Source organism: Chanodichthys erythropterus, chromosome 14 (genome assembly GCF_024489055.1).
Source record: "Chanodichthys erythropterus isolate Z2021 chromosome 14, ASM2448905v1, whole genome shotgun sequence".
Taxonomy (NCBI): domain Eukaryota; kingdom Metazoa; phylum Chordata; class Actinopteri; order Cypriniformes; family Xenocyprididae; genus Chanodichthys; species Chanodichthys erythropterus.
Genome location: NC_090234.1, coordinates 36724570 through 36731669, shown reverse-complemented (window position 1 = coordinate 36731669; position 7100 = coordinate 36724570).

Sequence of the window (7100 nt, the reverse complement as noted above, 5' to 3'; positions counted from 1 at the left end):
TACAGATATCACCCATAGCGCCCTGACATCATCTATAACTGTCTAAAAAAAAAAAGAAAACAACCCTGGAAGCAGATTCCTTCTACAATAGAAAAACTGCACTCTGGGACACCAAAATAATCTATGATCCCTTTTATCCTGCTTCGCATCAGTTCTTCCAGCTTTTCTCTTGGAATGTACCACAAATCCCTATGCGCAAAGACCACTGGCTTTCAGAAGAGTATCTTCCCACTTCAGCCAAGCTCTTAACCCTCATACTAATCCCATACGACTGTCTGACAGGTGCTGCTGCTGCTGCTGCGCTATTAACTAACAACTGCATCCTGTGTGTACTTTATGGTCTCATTCATTGCATGTACTGCACTGATTAGAAAACACATTATTCTTTATAGATCATGTTCATTGTTCAGCCACAACCTGCCTCTGTGTGATTACTCAGTAAAAACTGTGCTCTATTGTATTTGCTTGTGTTGTTTTGTATATGGGTAGTTGATCCATAATGTGTCAGCGTAAGTTTTGAACCTTTTTTTAAATAAACCTTGTGACAAAATTTTTAAAAGTACAAATATGGGGAAAAATTGTTAACTTAAAATTGTACTAGATTTAAATGAATTGATTCACAATCACAAATATTATGTAACATCACTAAATCCATCTAAATGCATAGGTTGCAACAACAAAACTAAATTTAGGGGATAGATCAGGTAATTTTAAAATTAAATTAAATTAAATAATATTAGGTTATAGAAACTGCATGCACAGAAATGATTACATACATAATTATCAAAATATTGTTTCAAACAGTTTTGGGCTATAGCATATCACATCACAGAACACATCAACCTTTCTAAAACTTTCCCTTGTGGAAAAGAAATATGCTTAATTGCACTGAATGTGCACTTGTAGTGTACTTCAAATCTTAAAATTATATTAAAAAACTGTATTTGCAGAAAATATTAATTAAATAAAAGGCCATAGAAGTTTACTTAACACACGTTTAGGTAAGAACACTTCAAATAATGTAAAATCAAACGTTTTACTTTAAAGTACATTTTAAATCATTTTGTTTTAATTATCTTTTGTCATGCTTTAAAGAACTACACTTATTTTGATGTGCTGACTAACATAAAACCACATGTAAAGTACTTGTTTATAATTTTGTAGGATAATGTTGTAACTGTAGTGTTGTTCGATATTTAGTTAATATATTTTAAATGTACTAAATTGCAGCTTTATCATTACAAATGTCAACAACATGTGTATGCAAACATAGGCTATTTGACAATAAATCTCTTTATGATTCTGACATATGTGTAATTAAAATATACCAATTTCAATAGAAATTACATTAAAGTCAATTTTAGTTATCATAAATGCTTGTCAGTTGATTTGACAGTACACTTTAACCATATTTTAAAGACAACAGAGGTAGGCTAATTATGAAATACACAGTAAGTCCTACTGTGAAGGAACAAAAAAAGCATTATAAAGTAATTCCATGCTATATAAATTAAAACTATAAAACATCATTTTATAACATGGAATTTAGTGTCCGAAAAATACATTCTTTTAAAGTATAGGCTACTACTTCGATATAGACTACTTCTCAGTAGCATATGCTAAAGAGTAGCTATTTCTTTTTCACGAGGGGCATTTCATGCAACTTCTCACACTTGTTGTTTGTCCTACTTTTAGATAATGCAATCTACTCGCAGTAGTAGGCCTACTTATCTTGCAGGTACTGATGATCTAAAGGCTGTATCGTCAGTCATCTATGTATTTCAAAGGCTGTTTCCTGTAAAGCATGCAGCCATGAAATGAGACAAATAGCTCCATCTTGTGTTAAGTGGCTGGAAATGTTCTACGGAGAGAGCACTGTGTGTGTGCAGGGGCTGGCATCAGTGGAGAGACCGTATGCATGCAAACCACAAATCCATAAACACTTCATCGCAGGCCCATTTTGGAAACAGGCATCCTGATCTAACTGAGGACAGGGACTCGATATCCATCTGGCGATTCCAGTGCGGAGAGCACGCAAACAACATTGTTTATTGATACAGACTTGCACGCTGGGTTTCTACATTTTAGTCTGTCCAAAAAGAGACAAATGGTAACTATGAGTAAGCTTTTTTCTGGAGATATTATCAGCACTTAAAATCCTGACATGAGAGGTTAACAACCCAGTGAGAGCACTAAACTCCGTTTATCCACAAAAAGAAATGTTCCAGGTAATTGTGTTATTTAGCGAGCCATTAGGGGAAATGAGACTGTTTCAACCCTCCTTGAATACGTGAACTTCCATGCCTTGTAAATATCACTGTAAAAAAATAAAATAAAAAATGGAGCAGTAACTCTTACAATAAATAGGCCTTTTTTTTTTTTTTTTTTACAGCAATTACACTGCAATTACTGTTCAAAATGATCTTGTTTAGAATCTGGGATAATAGGCAATGCAAACAACTGTATTAAATTTGTTTTTATTCCAGGGAACAGGGAACGTTGTTGGACAGCGTTTCTCAAAGTTGTGAACAAACGTTCTTCCAGTAACGTTTTAGAACTTTAACAGTTCTCTAGTCTTTAATAGCCTACTGTTTTCAAAATTTTAGCACAAAAACGCTATTTATACATCATTCATCAAACGTTTTATTTCTGAAATGTTTTAGTTGGACATTAATCTAAAGTCTATGTTACTTTTCAGAATGTTCCGAAAACATAAAAGTTTCCTTAATGTGAGCAAAATAATGAAATGGAATGTTCCCTTAATGCATTGAGCACCCAGAGAACATTCAGAAATAACATTTTCATAACGTAATGGGAACGTTAGCAGAACGTTCTTAGAACATGTTTTTTTTTTTTTTTAGTTGGGATGGGGATTAGTGTTCTCTTTGTTTGGGAAAATTGGGTTGATTTGGATTGGACTAATATTTTCTGAGCCTGGTAACAGTTACAGAAAAATTAATGCAGAAAGTAAAGTTTACTGATTGTTTGGTAACACTTATGGTTCATTAGTTAACATGAACTAATAATGAACTGCACTTATAGAGCATTTATTAATGTTAATGTTAATTTCAACATTTACTAATACATTATTAAAATCTTGTTAACATTAGTTAATGCACTGTGAACTAACATGCAGGGGCGTAAATCGCGGGGGGGACGGGGGGGACATGACCCCCCCTATCTGAGTGCTGTCCCCCCCAAAAAATATAATTAAAAACCACTCTAAGTATTGTAAATAAATGATATATCCTTAAAATAATTGTGTAAGAAGCAAAGCAATACAAACGCAAACAGGCGTTTTAAGTTTAGAAACATTTTGAGTCACCCCTCCCTTGCCTCACAGTGGTTTGGTCCACCGCGCACGTCACACTCGTGCGTGTAGAAATCCGGCGGCGCCGGCGGGAGAGAAGACAGACGGTAGTTGAGAGGAGCTCTAGTAAGTAGGCTGTTTAGGCTATTTTATTCAAACACATCGGATGAAGTGGTTATTTTTGCTTTAATGCTGACGACGCTGAGTAATTAGTCATAACAAAAAAAAGCAAGATGATAACATGATTTTTTTTTCCGTGAGTCCGCTATTTGGTTTCAGGCTTTCGAGGAGTGCACATGTGTATGCAAAGCCTACAAAATCTTATCAATTGACAAACTAAAAATAAGTCGACAGAGCCCTCTGCTATGAACACTAATATGCAGATCAAAATCATTCTAGATGCCGGCAGTGTGCAAAGCTAACTTACATCTGATAACAAAGTCTTTCTGTAGGCCTAAAGGAGAGCATATCAATACAAAATACAGGGTATTGTCCTTTGGACAAGTAAATTGGTCACTTGTCCGACCAAAAAAGTTGTCTGGAAAAAATTTGATGTTTTTTTGGTGTAAATATAATTTATTCTGAAGCTATATTCTCAACAGTGTTCCGTCAGCTTTTGCATATTTATATCTGCATATTTGTGATATTTACCCCAAGGGCATTTTTTCCCCTAATCTTATTACATGCTTCATCTTTTATTTCATTTTTTTTTTTACATTTGATCAATAAATTCAATAAGAAAAATAAAGCAGGACTGTTATGAATCAAATTAAATAATTTACACTGAAAAATTACAACTGCATTAAATAATGTTATGATATTCTTTAAATATTTTTGAATATACAAATAAGAAATGTTGGGAAAATTTAAACATGAAACTGAACTGGCAGTAGGTGGTGGCAAAAGACTGTCCTAGTCATTCATTCAAACGGCTGATTCATTCAAGAATGAGGCAGGTGTTTTGGAATAGGCTATTACTGATTCTTGACTCAACCGATTCGTTCAAAACGCTGAATCATTCATTAATAAAATATTTATTATTAAATATTTATATTATCCATTATCAATCGCCACTTACACTAAATGTAATAGAATCATGCTTGCGTTTTGGTGACTCCCTAACTATTTTTGTTATTGTTGTTTTAATCAGGACAAGTAAAACTCTCTTTCTCTTGCCCCTTCAAGAAATTAAGCGTTAATGTCGAGCCCCGGACGGCCCCGGCCCAATTTAACCCCTGCATATATCCTTTATAAGTAAAATTTTGGCTGTATTATTTGTGTCCCCTTCAAAAATTGCTCTTGAGAAATGTTATGTTTATTGTCCCCCCCTACTGTCCGATGAAATTTACGCCCCTGCTAACATGAACAAACAATGAACAACTGTATTTTCATTAACGTTCACGAAGATTAGAAAATACAGTAACAAATGTATTGCTCATGGTTGGTTCATGTTAGTTAACTAATGTTTAACTAATGAACCTTATTGTAAAGTGTTACCTTATTGTATTGTTTTACAGTAACTTATTAAATTTGCACTATGTGTGGCCATGTTATAGAATAAAAGATAATAAAATCTGTTATTATAAACGATCAGGGGTAGGGCTGCCATCAGGGGAACAACGAGGAACATTGTCCTGGATCATGCGATGATGGAGGCCCATCCATGACAAAATCTGTCCTGGGCCCAGTAAATTTTAGCTGGTGTTTTTTTATATTTTTGTGGTGTGCTGAGAGGTACAAGCATACAAAGATGAACAATTGTAATAATAATAATAAAAATAATAATAAAAATAACAAATGTACAAATGTCATAAAGGTGCAATATGTCGTTTTTTGTCCACTAGAGGTCGCTTATTCAAAACAAAATCGTAGCTTGATGACGCCAAGTTTGAGCGCGGAATCTTGGGAGATGTCGTCTTCACCTCACAGCCAGAGGAAAAGAATCGGGATAGGACTCGAGCAGAAATCATGTTCATGGATGCTATTATTAACGTTACTGTAGTATGAAGCAGAGCAGGACCGAGTTTTTTGGGAGCTGAACGAGGCCGCTGGAGCGATTGCTAACGAGAGACGAATGCGACACGCGCCTTTCGAGCAGCGGAACTTTTATTATGCCACAATCTCTGGCTCCGCTCCCGCTTTTTCCAGTTATGAGTATGAGGTAACACAGCTCTGTTTGTCATATTAGATACATTTGACTGTGTTTAAAAGTTATGCTATAATGTAACTCTGTGCGTTAGCTCGGCGGCTGCTGTGACACACTGTTGCACACTACAGTAAGCTAGATTGATTTAAGAATATCATTAAAAGCTGGATGTCTTGTGTTGATAAATGGCATGCAATTAATTTTAAAACGTATTGTATGACGGAGAACATTCTGTATTACTGTTACTAAAAAATAGAGCTGCAGCTGCATTATGCTGTGTTAGCTACTTCACAAAATACAAATAGTTGGAAACATTTGGGATATTGTAAGTACCTAACTGACCAAAATATATAACACTGGCCCATGTGGTTTTTGGATATTTTACTGCAAAAATCGTAAATATTGCAGCTTTAATGTCTTAACATTAAAACACAACTAACAATTTAAAAAAGTGAGAAACAAACAAATTAAATGTATTCTTGCCGTTCATGCTCAGAACAAAAGTATCAACATAGTATTATGGACACTATGACATTTAATGTGTAAATATTACTGTAATGCACTGGACCTGTTTACAGTTATTTAATTGTAATACATTTTACAACAACTACTGTAAAAATTGCTGTCAGTGTGCAGCAGCTAACAGCCAGGAACATACCAAGTACAGGCTAAATTTTGTACAGTGCACCCTTTCATCCAATCATGAACTTCAGAGTCTGACAGATCCTAGGTTGTAATTAGACCGATTACCTCCCGATAAAATCTCCTGCAAGGTTTCAGAGCCTTTATTCACAGCTCGACTTTTATGAGTATGTCTTCCTAAAGCAAGCATCTCTATTTAGATAAAGACTGGTTGTCAGAACAGGGGGGGCGCTTGATGGTATTATGTTACCGTTTTATTCACTCAGGTTGTCCACCACACACATGCACCTGTGTACACAGACATGAACCATTTTTGTCTGTGCCTTTATAACGAGAGAAGACACTTTTGCTTTATACTGATTTAAATGCTCCTGCAAATTCTCCAATAAACAAAATGTTGAATCATAAATTCATTATTCAACAGCTAAAATGATCACCACCTGTAGATTTGCAACTGGAGTTCACTGTCTCTCATCTGAGTGTTTTTGATCCTCATTGAGGAAGGGAATGAGAGTGTATCCCATCATGCCGTGTATCCACCCACAGTGGCAGGCCTTCATTAATGCCCTGTGTGTTTTACTATCAGCAGGCAAAGACAGAACGGTTGTCTCATCCTGCACATTCCACAGCCGTGTGTGTGTGTGTGTGTGTGCGATTGAAACACAGCAGCCATATTAATACCTCCGCTTCTATAAATCTATTGGCTGTGGAATGACTCTGCTGTCGTCCTGCTCTGGGCTGTCTACCGTTGTGTGTCTCTCTCTGTCTCTCATTCCCTCACCAATGCTCCTGGCACATTCCCGGTCTCCATCTTCCCCTCTATCTTCAACATTGTTGGCTACACAGCCCAAATTCCTGGAAAATATGAACTTGTGCCGACTTGCAGGACTTATACTAATACAAAGGGAGTCTTTTCCAACTGCGTAAATAACTCAAAACAACACCTTTCTTCTGCTGAGTGGCAAAGCGGTACACTTGAAGCTGAAATCTCTGAATTGCTGT